This window comes from Trachypithecus francoisi, unplaced genomic scaffold (assembly GCF_009764315.1).
Source record: "Trachypithecus francoisi isolate TF-2019V2 unplaced genomic scaffold, Tfra_2.0 Lachesis_group12, whole genome shotgun sequence".
In the NCBI taxonomy this organism is placed as follows: domain Eukaryota; kingdom Metazoa; phylum Chordata; class Mammalia; order Primates; family Cercopithecidae; genus Trachypithecus; species Trachypithecus francoisi.
Window position 1 is genome coordinate 83,847,246 of NW_022681457.1, and position 15,003 is coordinate 83,862,248.

Genomic DNA, 15,003 nt, shown 5'->3' on the forward strand with positions numbered 1-15,003 from the left:
ATCGCTTGAGCCCAGGAGTTCAAGATCAGCCCGGGAAACATAGCAAGACCTTGACTCTACAAAAAAGAAAAAACAAAAACAAAAACAAAAATTAGTCTGTGTGGTGGCACACATCTGTAGCTCCTGCTACTCAGGAGGCTGGGGCAAGAGGTTCATGCCAATTTTGGGTATTGGTGGCGAAGTTAGGTGCTTTCTTTCTGAGTTGTCCTAGGGAAAATTATCCATCCCCGGTTTACAAGACCGGTGTATTAGTTTATACTACGAGGGCAGATTCATTTGAGGAGGTTGTTTTCGATTAGGGAGGCCAGAGGTATTGACCCGAGGAGCTGGGAGACTGCAATGAGCCATGATCGCACCACTGCACTTCAGCCTGGGCAACAGAGTGAGACCCTATCTCAAGAAAAACCAAAAAAACCCCACAACCACCACCATCTCCTTGGATACCTCAGAATTCCACAAGCTAGGAGTATGTGCCTGTTTTGTCTTGTGAAAGGAATCTTGTTTAAGTTACAGGGTAGAGGAAACCTGGAATCCAGGCAGCTCCCCACTCAACCTGGCCCCATCGTCCAAGCAAAAGATTCTGTTTGGAGCTCTAAAGAGAGCTCCACCCACTTCCATCTATATCCAACATCCTGAAGTGAACATGAAGGAAACATGTTCTGGAAAACCGGAATTTCTCAGACTATCTCATGGATTGAAACCAATGTTTAAGGCTCTTCTGCAATAGCACTGATAAGAAGCTTGCCTTTACAGTACAACTGCAAAGAAATTAAACACTGTCTACATTCACTTATCAGCGATGACTATTTTTTTTTCTCCCCAAGAAACCATTCCTGGCACACAGTCAAATCTATTTCTCTAATTAGCATATTCACTTGCTTCAGACTTGTGTAACATATTCTTTTTTAGGGGGCATATTATTTTTTAAGCTTAAAATTTTCATGCTCCTATTTTTTCCCCAGTTTGTCTTACATAATCATTTTGTTTCTGACACATCCTCAACACAAACGTGCCTTGCACATAGTGGGAATTCAATACACATCTACTGAATGAAAAACACAGGCTCCTCAAGAACTTTAAAAAAAAATTTTTTTAAACAGTGTCTTGCTCTGTTGCCCAGGCTGGAGTGCAGTGGCGTGATCATGGTTCACTGAAGCCTCAACCTCTTGGGTTCAAGCGATCCTCCCCTGCTCAGCCTCCTGAGTAGCAGGGACTATAGGTGCTTGCCACCATACCTGGTTAATTTTTAAAATTTTTTGTAAAGACAGGGTCTTGCTATCTTGCCCAGGCTGTTCTCAAACTCCTGGCCTCAAGTGATCCTCTCATGTTGGCCTGCCAAAGTGCTGGAATTACAGACGTGAGCCACCATGCATGGACAAGAACTATTTTAAGACCCCAAGCATCCTTGGCCTCATTCTAGGTGCTTTTCTTTTAAACTGGCAAATGGGAAAATTCCTTAAGTACTTATGCTCAGTTGTGCAGTAATCTTTGTGCAGTAATCCAATGGAAGAGCCACAAGAGCAGGGATGGAGAAAAACTTGTTCTACTTTAGAAAATGTAGCACAAATGTAGACAATTATCTAATCATAAGCTCCACTGAAAAATGGAAGATTGTGCTGGTGAGTTAATACATCTGAAAACCAGGGGGGTGGGGGGACAGGGGAAGGCAGAAAATTGTCAATTAAAAACCTAGAGGGCGTTATAAGAATGTCAATATGAGCTTGGCTGTATTGATTTGGCTGTCTGGATTCTGCTCATTCAGACACACTGTGAATTATTCCCTCTGCTTAGTGTCTTTTATCATTGATTTCAATGTTTAAAAGAGGAGAAGAAAGAAAGGAAAAGGACATGAAACGAGACAAATCTTCCAAGCCAACCAAATCCTAAATCTCTTACCTTCATGTATACAGCTGTCAGGAAGTGAGGACATAAAGACCACTTCAAAGAGTGCAAAGTGACTGAGATAGTTATGCTAATCTCTTACATTTGTACATAATTTATACTTTTTAAAGTAGTTTCACATTATTTTATGGGGTTTTCACCATAAACATGTAAGATAAGCAACACAGGTTCAAATATTCCCATCTGACAGATAAAGATACTTTATCCAGGTAGACTGAGTAACTTGGCAGAAGTCACCAGGATAAGTATATGCCACAGCTGAAATTACAATCCATGTCTTCTGATTCTCAATTCTGTGCTCTTTCATTAAATCTTCTCCTCTACTTTAGAATTGGTAACAATAGAAAACCCAAAACTTAAGAACCTACAGCTTTTCTCAGCCTGGAACACAAATCCACCAGGCCTTTTTACCTTTAGTTTTCCTGATCACTCTCCTGAAAAAAGTACTCCAAAAAAAATCAAGATACCAGATTCTTACACATTTCAAAGTAGAAAGCTTAAACAAGAAAGCTTAAGGTTTTCAAGCTTGTTAAACTGCAGTTGCATCAGAGGAGTGGGACTAGGCCATCCAGTTACCAAATAAGAGTGGAGATAGAAAGGATCAAGTTCATTTTCTGGGGGCCTGGTGATGGGAAGTCACTCAATTCTTTCACTATAATTCAGAAGAACAGCCTTAGCCCAGCCTCCTTTATTGGAGATGTTTTCATAGCTACCCACTTATATGAGGAATCACCTGGCTAAATTCTATGCAGTGTTTCAAAATTATAGCTATCGCTACATTGTGAACATGGTGATAAAGTTATCTTATTCAGCCATTCCTCCAAGAAATCAGAATTCCTTTGTTCCACCTCACTAGGGGTAAGGATTATAAATCATAGCTAGGAAATTTAAAGCAACTGATTATTTAAGAACACCACGGGCCAGGCGCAGTGGTTCACCCCTGTAATCCCAGCACTTTGGGAGGCCAAGGCGGGCAGATCACGAGGTCATGAGATCAAGACTATCTGGCCAATATGGTGAAACTCCATCTCTAGTAAATACAAAAATTATTTACTAGATAATTATGGCGGTGGGCACCTGTAGTCCCTGCTACTCAGGAGGCTGAGACAGGAGAATAGCTTGAAGCCGGGAGGCGGAGGTTGCAGTGAGCCAAGATCGCGCCACCGCACTCCAGCCAGGCAACAGAGCGAGACTCCGTCTCAAAAAGAAAAAAAATAACACAATGATTCATCTAAAAATATTGATCTCTGTGGCTCAAGATGAGAACCCAAATTTGGGAGCTGCCTCAATACATACCAGCTAAGGAACACCCAATACAATTCTAACCACATATCTATTTGGAAAAAAATTCTTCAACTACTTATCTGACCTTAGTGAATTTAGGATTCATTAAAGACAATTTCCCAAAACACTAGTAGTGCTCAATTGTATCTATCTACTTGTACTATGCTTTGTTCCAAAAAGTGACTGTGTTCACCTATTTTGACAAACACTTTAAAGGTAATTCAATTTGACTGTATGTTTGCTCCCTTTATGATTAGCCTGATAAGCAGTCTATAATATGAGAGTTGATGAGAACTCTGGGAGAGTTCTGTGCCTTTCAAGGGAGAAGCAAGTATAGGAAAAGGGAAGGTAGGAGGAAAAATTAGTCCCCTAAGATGGACACAGCTATAGACTGTTTTTCATATACAGTAAGAAAGTGCAGTACAAACAGCAAAAGCCTTTGTCATCAGGCTCTGCCTTCCATTTTGTCACCCTCAAAATGGGGGATGATAATCGTCTGTCCTACTTACATTAGGTAAATACCAAATAAGAGAATGAGGATGAAATCACTTCACTAACTATAAAGTACTATGCTTCATATAAACACTGCATACTATTACATTGCTTAACCACCTTTAAGGGGAGCTTCACGGGCATCTGGACAATGAATTTCCAAGAGGAAAATAATCATGGAGTTCAGATTATAAATAATGAGGTAAAATGGCTGGAAATTTACCACTATTTCTCTAGTGAAAAGTTTCTTATTGCCTTTATTTTAGATTAAGGATAATTACAACATACACAGCCTAGAAACTAAATATAGTTGTCTCATATATTAAAAATTCTGCTAAATCCTACAGATGAGGCTAGTCCCATTCCTGGTAATTAATTTTGTGTGCTGCTCATTGGTGCTATAATGATCATGTGGGCTATAAATTACTTGCTCAGCAAATGCTGCCAAATTCCTACATATGTATTTTTGGTCAGCTTCATGCAGGATGCTGCCATTCGAGATTTTACAAAGCTAAAACCAGTAAGATCAAGCCCAGTGCAACTCAGAAAATAAAATCTAGTCTTTGTACTGAATGGAGATGTGGTATATGTACTAATCTCAAGGAAATATTTGTACATCTTTAAAGCAAGTGAAGGTCACCAGATTCTACGGCAATATTTCTAGTCTTTTACTTATCAAGGCACACACGGAAAAGTGTTAATATTAGCTTCTCGGATATTTAACCTATGAGCTGATACTGATGCCCTCATTTAGTTGAACTTGTCACAAGACCATGTATTACATATGGTGCCACAAGTACTGCAAGGAAGATGTAGGCTAACAACAAAACCTTTACCTTGTTGTATATGCCTGGATTAAGGGGAGTTACAGATATTCTCTATTTTTACTAAACTAATACTAAAAAACCGAGCAAGTAACTTTTTGGAGTAAAGAATATTAATTCATACATGGGAACTGCACACTCAGACAAGAGGAGTGTGCAACCAAAAAAAGCTAAGAGAACACTGACCTAGAGAACTCTACCATGCTCATTTCTGGATTTCTCAACTTTAGAGTCAGACCTTTTTTGTGCTTCCATCTTTGACATGTAGCACTAGTCTTTTGTCAATTCTTTCTTGATTCTCTCCTGTTTGTCCCCTAGGTTCAGCTATAATCTTTATGAGCCTAAATTCCAAATATACATTACCAATTTTGATATTTCTCCAAAGCTTCATTCACTCCTGCATATACTGAACATCTACAACCGGAAAGCTGGACATCTACAACCGGAAAGCTACCCAGAAGTGAAATTCCACGTGCCCCAAATCAAATCTATCTTCTTTTCCCCCCAAACTTGCTCTTCCTGAATTTCTGTTTCTATCCTCCAGTCACCCAGACTTGAAACCTCAGTATCATTTCGCACTTTTTCTCTTCTCTTGTTCAGTTCTAATCAGCTGCTAAATTCTATAGTAACAGGGTCCAGCAGTGTCCATCTCCTGACTTTTCTTCATACTACCACTATCTCTGTTCAGACCTTCATTGCCTCCATGTAATAAAAATGATGATAGCTAATGCTCATTAGGGGTTACTGTGTGCCAGGTACAATTCTAAGCCTTTTATTTTACAACCTATCTCAAACCTAATAATCCTATAAAGGTTGTGAACCTAAGATGTGTAATAAATCTTATAAAAGCGCAGCTCTCATAATGCCACATCACTCTATTACCCCAGATTTCCAATGGTCACCACTGTCAAGCAGAGACTGTTCAAATTTCTTAGCCTGTCAAACAAGGCCCTTCAACATCTGACTCAACTTATTTCTCCATACGTCTTTCTTTTACCACTCCTTCCTGTCCTTAACTCATCTCTTTATGCTCTAAGCAGCTGACCATTTACTGCTCTCTTTAACCCAAGATATACTTTTTGAATCATGATCTTGCTCTTTTTGCTCCCAACGCCTGGAATGCCCTTGTTCCTACCTCCTTGAGTCCACATCCAGTTAAATAGCTTCCCTTCATTCCTAAGCCAAGGTCTCCCCTCTTCTGAATTCTGTGTATTTTGCTTGTTCTTTCCGTATCAGTTTCTAATACCTGATAAACATCATCAGTCCCAGAGTATTTGTATACCTTTTTAAACTCTCCACAAAAAAGACAAGCATGCATGGTGAATTGGTGAAAGGAAGTGTAAAAAGCATCCAACTTTAGCATTTCTTTGAAGGTAAGAACTATATAGCTTAGATAAACAGAAGACAATTTCATTTTATCTGGATATTTTCAATCAAGCAGGTCTTCCCTTTAGTTTTCTATGTAATTGAAACTATGGAAACAGACCAAAACGGTAGTACTTCCAAGAAGAAAGGATAACCAAGTGAATTTGCGCTGCTATTTGCTGTGGTTATTTTAGTCTTCTTTCTTTGAACTAAGGAACACAAGGTCACAATGTTATGCCATTTTAAAATTAAACATTTACTATCTGTTTTTTTTTTTTAGTTCTTCCTCTATACTGGAATTTAACTTCATTCCTTATCCTTTGATTGCCCATTTTCACTGCAGGTTCTAGACTGTAATTTAATTTAGAATAAATACTGTAAGTAGAGAAAAACTTTTGATCAATTATTGAATAGCGGGGTCTGACTTTGGGATCCCAAAGGGAGAGACAAGAAGGTAAGATTGATAACACAAATAGAATCTGACCACGTTATAAAGAGGTGAGCCCCAATATTGAGGTAGCAGAAAGAACAGATTAAAAAGGAAACTAGCCAGGCACAGACGCTCACACCTGCAAATGCCAGTGCTTTTGAGGCTAAGGTAGAAGGATCCTTTGAGGCCAGGAGTTCGAGACCAGCCAGGGAAAATAATGAGACTCCATGTTTACAAAAAAAAATTGGTTTTGTTTGTTTGTTTTTCTTGAGACGGAGTCTCATGCTGTTGCCCAGGCTGGAGTGCAGTGGCACTATCATTGCTGCAACCTCCCGGTTCAAGCAATTCTTGTGCCTCACACTCCTGAGAAGATGGGACTAGGCTCGGCTAATTTTGGTGTTATTTTAGTATGGGCTGGGTTTCATCATGTTGGTCAGGCTGGTCTCAAACTCCTGACCTCAAGTGATCCACCCGCCTTGGCCTCCCAAAGGGCTGGGATTACAGGCATGATCCACCACACCCAGTCAAAACTTTTTTTTTTTGAGACAGTTTCACTTTGTCGCCCAGGCTGGAGCTTGCAGTGGCGCCATCTCAGCTCACTGCAAGCTCCACCTCCTGGGTTCACGCCATTCTCCTGCCTCAGCCTCCCGACTAGCTGGGACTACAGGAGCTCGCCACCACGCCCGGCTAATTTTTTGTATTTTTAGTAGAGATAGGATATCACCGTGTTAGCCAGTATGGTCTTGATCTCCTGACCTCATGATCTGCCTGCCTTGGCCTCCCAAAGTGCTGGGATTACAGGCATGAACCATTGCGCCTGGCTCTCAATTTTTTTTTTTAATTAGCCAGGCCTAGTACCATGCATCTGTAGTCCCAGCTACTTGGAGGCTGAAGTGGGAGGACTGCTTGAGCCCAGGAGTTTGAGGTTGCAGTGATCTATGATTACACCATTACACTCTACACTCTAGCCTGGGCGACAGAGCAAGACCTTAGTCTCCAAAAAAAAAGAAAGAAAACTAAACTTCTGGGAAATGTAGACATGAAGTATAGTCTATCCAGCTATGTCTATCATAATTTTCAGTCAGTATATTTTAGGACTTAAATATTACATAACTTACATCATTCAAGCCCTCACCCTTTCAATGAACTATAACTTTTGTCTAAATATATGAAGGTCATCACCTTCAGAAAAATAAAAAATGTTAAAGTATATCATGGTCTATCAAAGAATATAAAGATAAGAACAAAAACCACTCAACCATACACAAGCACATACACACATAATACCACTTTGCTGATGGGAAAGAGTGAAGTCAGCAGAGTTAAGATATTATTTTGGGTGTCTATAAACAATGATTCCTATTTCAGTCTTCTCAAATGCTTAAAATGACCCTGGAATCTGTGTTTATTAAATACAGGTTAGCTTGTAGACTCACTTTAAGAGCCAGGTACAAACTTTTTTGGGAATCAGCTTGTTCTTGAAATGTAGTAACAAAAAACAAAAACAATAAACACTAACTGGCATGCAGGTCATGTGTTTGTATACCCTAACTTCTTCATAATGCATAACAGTAACCCGGCTCTCTGGAATACCTCACAGGTGAGCACCATTAGCTTCCTAGCTGGTTCTCAGCTTTCTGAATAAGCAACTGGCTGAGGCAAGGTATCTTCAGATTCCAAAGGGACACTAAATCTGCTGCAGCAGACTTTCTAACCAACACACTTCAGGTAAAGACTTCTGAACCTCTTCCATGGCCCATTTTCTCTCTGTTCCTTCTATAGCCAAACAGCAAACCTATACAGAAGTGCCAAAAGGAAAAGAAACATGAAAAATAAAAAGTGAAAACAACCTAGAGGAATAAAAGAAACGTGCAACAAATTGAGTGGGAGTCAAATCTCCAAACTTGTACAGGCCTGTTCCTAAAAAGCTGAAAGACTTGGATTAGGGCACCTGAACTTACTGGGCCTCAATTTCCCCACTTTACAAGAAGGGAACTAGACTAGATCTCTAAGTGATTCCTATCAGCCTAATTTAGACGTATTCAAACTCTGTATGCATATATTATCAGTAATAAGAACAGTCAAAAATCATTCCATTCATGAAGATAGCCATGTTCAGCTTTTATACATTTTTTGGGTTACTGAAGCCCCCACAAAAGTATTTAGCTTCTTTAAGAAGGAGATCTCATCTTGTTTTAAAAACAAAAGCCCAAAGTGACCACAGTTGCTGTTTTTAAACCTACACATCCCTGCAACTGGAATTTTATTTGGTAAAGTCAGTATCAATTTTGCCAAACCTCATTCTGTCTGAATATGATTCTTTCAAAGCACAGATAGGAAGCAGACACCAATGCTGACTGACCATAGGCCTGAGAGGAAGTGACTTAATAGGACAGGAAATCAAACATCACAAAATATCAACCTCACCCCGGGGGGGAAAAAAAGGAAGTCCTAAAAATAGATGACACTGGGCATACAGACTAGATTAAAAAGAAATCCCCATGAGTTTCCACCAATTATGTTAGAAAGGTATCTCATAGTAGGTAGTAACTGCGTGAAATTTATGTTAGATTTTTGATAAGCGATCAATTATTTCTTTTTTTAAAAGTGTTCATCCCACAATTGGGCACAGTGGCTCACACCTGTAATCCCAGCACTTTGGGAGGCCAAGGCAACAGGATCACTTGAGCCCAGGAGTGTGAGATCAGCCTGGGCAGCAAATCAAGACCCCGTCTCTATTAAAAAAAAAAAAAAAAAAAAATTAGTTGGGCACAGTGGCACATGCCTGTAGTACCAGCTACTCAGGAGGCTGAGGTAGGAGGATTGCTTGAGCCCAAGAGGTGGAGGCTGCAGTGAGTCATGATCATGCCACGGCTCTCCAGCCTGGCACACTAGCCTGGGCAACAGAGCAAGACCCTGTCTGGGAAAAAAAAAAAAAGGGCATTCATCCCAACATTTATTTGCTTACTATACATACTGCAGGCTATAACTACCTCCCATGCTTGAAAACTGACATGATAATCACAAAGCAAACAAAAAAAAATGGTTCCAGTTTACTTTATAAATATTTGGTATACAAACTAAAAATGTAACCCCTGCTTGGTAAACATATGCAACCATTACAACTTACCTGCATTATAATGCAAATCTCATAATGCAAACTGAACAGGCTTCCAGATTTTATTCTGAGAGGTTCCTAAATCTAACAAGAGTTTTTTTAAAAATCAGCATACCCGTTTCATCTTATTCTGAGAGGTTCTTAAATGTTGACAAAGGGGTTAAAATTCTTTCACAGGAATCTTGATGAGTAAAGGATGGTCTCAACGTATGCATTAAATAAATAGGGTCATGTCAGCATAAACAGGAATATGCAGGTGAAGGCAGTTTAAAAAGAAATGTGTCAGGTTTAAACTAACTCCTTTTTAAAAATGTTAAAATACTGGCATTTCTTTCTTTGATGCCACACCTATCTTCATAAAGGTTTCATCCCCCAAATAGTCTGGATTAGTAACAACTAATATTATGTAGCTCTTTACAATTTGCAAAGTACTTTGACACACATGATCTCATTCAAGACTCACCACTAAATAAGACACTATTTTTAGGTCCCATTTTTACATGTGAGGAAGCTAACACTAAATGGCTGACTTGCCCAAACTACAAAGCTGGTGATAAAGGTGACTGGGGCTTGGACACACATCTCTTGCCTTTAAATGGTCTGTACCATACTGCCTCAAACATTGTGATCAGAGTAAATAAATGTTCACATCTCTAGACCCTGTCTAAGCTTCCCCCACTTACACACACAGCCACCCATGGTCCAAATTACAGTTAGCTCTCTAGAAGGTCTTTGCTCTTTCTGGAAGCAAAGTTTTCTTCATTTGTCTAGTAAACATCTATCTGGCTAAAGTGTTAAACACCATTTGACATACACTAGAAAATAACTTAGTCATCAAAGGTTTGCACAGGCATGCCCATGTGCATTTTTCCAGGTAGTGGGTCAGATTCTCAGAGTCTATGATCCAAAAATGGTGAAGAACCTCGGCGAGAGGCAGTGACTGGGCGTCTTTCCAAGAAGCCAAATCCACCAAGTTCTCAAGTTTATGGTTTACCTCATACTGTACCACACCTTCACTTCTGTCTCCCCTGCTACAGGCCTTCTCGTAGGGCCAACAGGGTCAAGACAGTACCTACAACTGTTTTTAAAATCATATATAAAACCTGGAACAACCGATAACATATAAATAATCAATGACTTTAAAAAAATAAATTTAAATCAAAGTAAGTACCTCTTAAAATGTAATCCTTAACACATACTTCTTTATCTTAAGACTTAAATTCCCAGAAGGAACATTTTCTTATTATAAGCATTTCAATTCCCCAAAACTTTCACAAATACAACTACTGTGAACTCCTAAAACACTATTCCTTCACTAAGAACCCTCTAGATTACACAGAAGACAAGGCAGCATACAAGGAATTCTGAATCTGTTAGGCAGTTCACTCAGCTATCATACCAAAAGAATTTAGAATTTTTTGCTGGGGGGAGGGAAGTAAAAAGAGTAGGAGAGAGAATGAATGCAGCCCTACTGTCTTATTCCCTGAAAACTCCTAATTTGAATCTATAACATATTCCTACTAACCACTCGACTTGAATATCAGAAGTACAGTCTCTTTTCATCTTAACTAGAGCTTTTCAGTCCAAATCTGTATAAACAAACTTTGTCCTTCAATCTTTCAACTCGCCGGCAGTTTTTCAAGGTCACTTTTGCAAGCAACGACAGAGGCCTGCATCTAGAACTTTGACTTGCTGTATCATTCCAACTCCAAGAGCCCCAAATCTAAATCCTATCAGTCCTCTCAGGTAAATCCTTTATTACAGGGGAAGCTAGGGAAGGCAAATCAACACCCTTGAAACTTCTCCTCTAATAGGGCCTGCTCCTTTTCCCTACCCAGAGACTAAGTGCTGCTGGCTCACGGCTCCACACTGAGTCTGCTGCAGAAATGTTCCAATGACCTTCATTCCATATTTGCAAATAAAAAGAAAACAAAGAATTGAATTTTAAAATCAGGTGTATTATAGATCTTAGTACGTGGGATTGAAGATTTCACTGTTCATAATAACTGGCCGGTTACTGATTAGCAACCTACGTTAGCTTTGTATAGAGAAAAATATATATATATCAAGGGCAAAAGATAGGGTGCCTATACTCTTAACTTTCCTATGCACAAACTGCAGGATTTTAAAGATTTAATATGGAAAAATGAAAAGCACTTTGCTCATATCATTTCAAAGAACTAAATCACCACCTGACAAAATGTGTGAAATCTATGGAAAAAGATTTGCTCTTGTCACTGTCAATATAAGTGAAGATGTTTCTAACCAGCATTCTCAGCTAAAATGTGCATTAAAAACAAAGACTGTTACTACATTAATTAGTACTTACTAGAATCTAGAGGTAGACAGGTAAATCAAGAAAGTTACGGGAAAATTTCACACTGGCATGTGGGCCTTCACCATTAGAACCTGCAGCAGTGCAAATCATATTTTCACACAAATTTCTAACAGCAACAGTGTCGCTTCCTATATCTGAAAACACAGATGTCAACAAAGTGCGTGGAAACAGAAAAACTCTCACAACAACTCAGCTTATTCCATAGGAAAGCTTCAGTGCACTTGAACAAAGGAAAATTATTTGGAAAACAGTTAAGTTTACCCAATGCAAAGAGAAAAGTGTTTTGCTTCTGTGTGCCCCTGAAAAATGATTAGCCTTTCTCCATGTACCTGATCTTGTCGATAGCCAACTAGGAAAGAAATCCTAGTTGAAGGACATGCAAAATCTAAACACAGCAAGGTATTCTAGGTGCACCAAAAGGTATGCATGGAATGTAAAGTGGCCATTTTCTGAACAGTGCAACTTGTCTACACTCTCTGAAGCTAAACAGTTTCTATCATTTCAACACAAAAAAAGAATTAAACTTACCGGGAACTGCATTAATTTTACATGTAGTTATTTATACCTCCTCGGACTGGGAGAATTTAAGTCACTCCTATCCCTCCCCCCCAAAGGACGGAGGAAACAAAAGGCAGCAGGAGATGCAGAAACCTGAGTCTGGAATGTCCACTCCAGTGAAAGCCCGAACAGCTGTCCTCCCACCCCCCAACAAACTATTCGCCATTTTTCTTTGTCTTTCAGCTGACCCCTGCCTCAGTGAAAAACTCCGAGGCTCCAATGAAGCCCTGCAGCCTCCTTCCACTTTAACAGTCAAAGGCATTCAATCTAGCATGCTATTTGACACCAAACCTTGCCTCCACAGTGATCCCATTGGCTGAACTGCTTTATTGGCTAAGAACACAAAGCCACGATTGGCTGTTCACGTCATCAGTTACCTCTTTTGTACACTTCCTGTTTTAAAGTTACCTTGAGAAGCAGAACAGGGGTCAGATTCAGACTACAAACTATGGGGAACTCTAAGGCGTGGAAATGCCTGGCAAATGCACATAGCAGTTGCACTAGGGAATCATGTGTTTCTAAAACAGAATACTGAAAATTTAGAATTGTTCTTAAAAACAAGCCAAAGGGCTGTTACTGTTCCCACCCACGGGATTTCTTATTGGCTGTCAGAGTTCCATTTAAAAAATTTACGGTAATTTAACTGCTGCTGATTGGCCATCAAAGATGTCTGTAAGACAACTGCTACGGTATCCTATGGTAATAGACCAGAGAAGCAATGTGCACAAGGTCGGAAAGTTGTGACCATCTTCAGTTTTCTGCTGAGCATTAAAAGAAGAAAAACAAAACTGGGTAGGACTAGTGCAAAGAAAATGCAGCTTCTTTAACACTAACAGAGTGATGCCAATGGCCATACAATAGTTTGCAAGATTTCTAAAAGGCATCTGTCATTATGTTAGTGGCACTTTAAAGGCACAGATTGGTATCAAGGCAAAGCACTTTATTTGAAAACACAAACTAATTTAAATAGAAAAATTTTAAGGTAATATATGAAGTTAGTGGCAGAGACAGTGGCATTTCTAGAACGTCAACCAGGAACCTAAGAAGGAAATACAATGATAAAGGTGGGGGGGGGGGTGACAAAAAAGCTAGAACATCAGTGAATACAATCATCCCCTGGTATCCATGGGAGACTGGTTCCAGGATACTCCCCAGCCAACCCTCTCATGGATACCAAAATCCTTCGGTGCTCATGTCCCTAACATAAAACGGTACAGTATTTGCATAAAACACTTGCACATTCCCATGTATACTTTTTTTTAAGAGATGGTGTCTCACTACGTTGCTAGGCTGCAATGCAGTGGCTATTTAGGCATAATCAGGGCACTACCACCTCAAACTCCTGGGCTCAAGCAATCTTCCCACCGCAGCTACCAAAGTGAGTGAAACTACAGGTGTATGTCACCTTGCCCAGCTTCCTGTATACTTTAAATCATCACTAGGTTACGTATAATACCTAATAAAATGTAAATGCTATACATGTAGTGGTTATACTGTATTGTTTAGGGAATAATGACAAGGAAAAAAGTCTGCATATGTTCTATACAGACCATATGTTCTATACAGACACAATTTTTTAAAATATTTTTGACCCATGGTTGGTTGAATGCTTAGATGCAGAGGGTTGATGACATATTATTAAAAGCACATTATAATTTGATGGATTAACTAATTTATTTAAGGCAGCCACAGAGTTTGACATCACAGAGGATAAAAATCATTCTTTTTTTTTTTTTTTTTTTTTTTGAGATAGGGTCTGGCTCTGTCACCCAAGCTGGGGTGTTGCTGGGGTGCAGAGACGCGATCTCGGCTTACTGCAGCCTCCGCCTCCTAGGCTCAAGCGATCTTCCCACCTTGGCCTCCTGAGTAGCTAGGACTACAGGTGTGTGCTACCACGCCTAGCTAAATTTTTATATTTCTTTTCTTTTTTCAATTTTTTTTAATTGGTAGAGATGGGGTCTCGCCATGTTGCCCAGGCTGGTCTCGAACTTCTGGGCTGAAGGGAGTCTCCTGCCCCTGCCTCCTGAAGTGCTGGGATTACAGGCGTGAGCCACTGTGCCTGGATGAGGACACATTTTTTTCTCACTTTTTCTTTTTTTTTTTTTTTGAGATGGAGTCTCACTCTGTTGCCTAGGCTGGAGGTCAGTGGCACGATCTTGACTCACTGCAACCTCCACCTCCTGGGTTCAAGTGACCTACTTAGTAGCTGAGACTACAGGTACCCACCACCATGCCCAGCTAATTTTGTATTTTTAGTGGAGATAGGGTTTGACCAGGCTGGTCTTGAACTCCTGACCTCAAGAGATCCACCTGCCTTGGCTTCCCAAAGTGCTGGGATTACAGGAGTGAGCCACTGCACCCCAGCCTTCTATCTTTTTTTTTTTTTTTTTTTTTTTTTTTGAGACAGAGTCTCCCTCTGTCACCTAGGCTAGAGTACAGCGGTGTGATCTCAGCTCACTGCAACCTCTGCCTCCTGGGTTCAAGCAATTCTCATGTCTCAGCCTCTCGAGTAGCTGGGATTACAGGCGCCCACTACCACACCTGACTAATTTTTGCAGTTTTAGTAGAGATAGGGTTTCACCATGTGGGCCAGGCTGATTTCGAACTCCTGATCTAGCATGATCCACCCACCTTGGTCTCCCAAAGTGCTGGGATTACAGGCACGAGCCACCGCGCCTGGCCCCATATTTTT

At 40.1% G+C, this 15,003-nt stretch overlaps 1 protein-coding gene across 2 annotated transcripts in view; it reads right to left on the minus strand.

The window, feature by feature from the left end:
• Window positions 1–15,003, minus strand: part of NFYC (nuclear transcription factor Y subunit gamma) — an 81,800-nt gene that overhangs the window by 50,982 nt on the left and 15,815 nt on the right. The window contains exon 1 of one of the 2 annotated variants that reach the window (XM_033226916.1): window positions 12,282–12,878. The exons of the other annotated variant lie outside the window; for it this stretch is intronic. The gene's annotated coding sequence lies outside the window, so the exon portion shown is untranslated. Of the gene's footprint in view, window positions 1–12,281; window positions 12,879–15,003 lie in introns of those variants that run through there. 2 annotated transcript variants of the gene reach the window in all.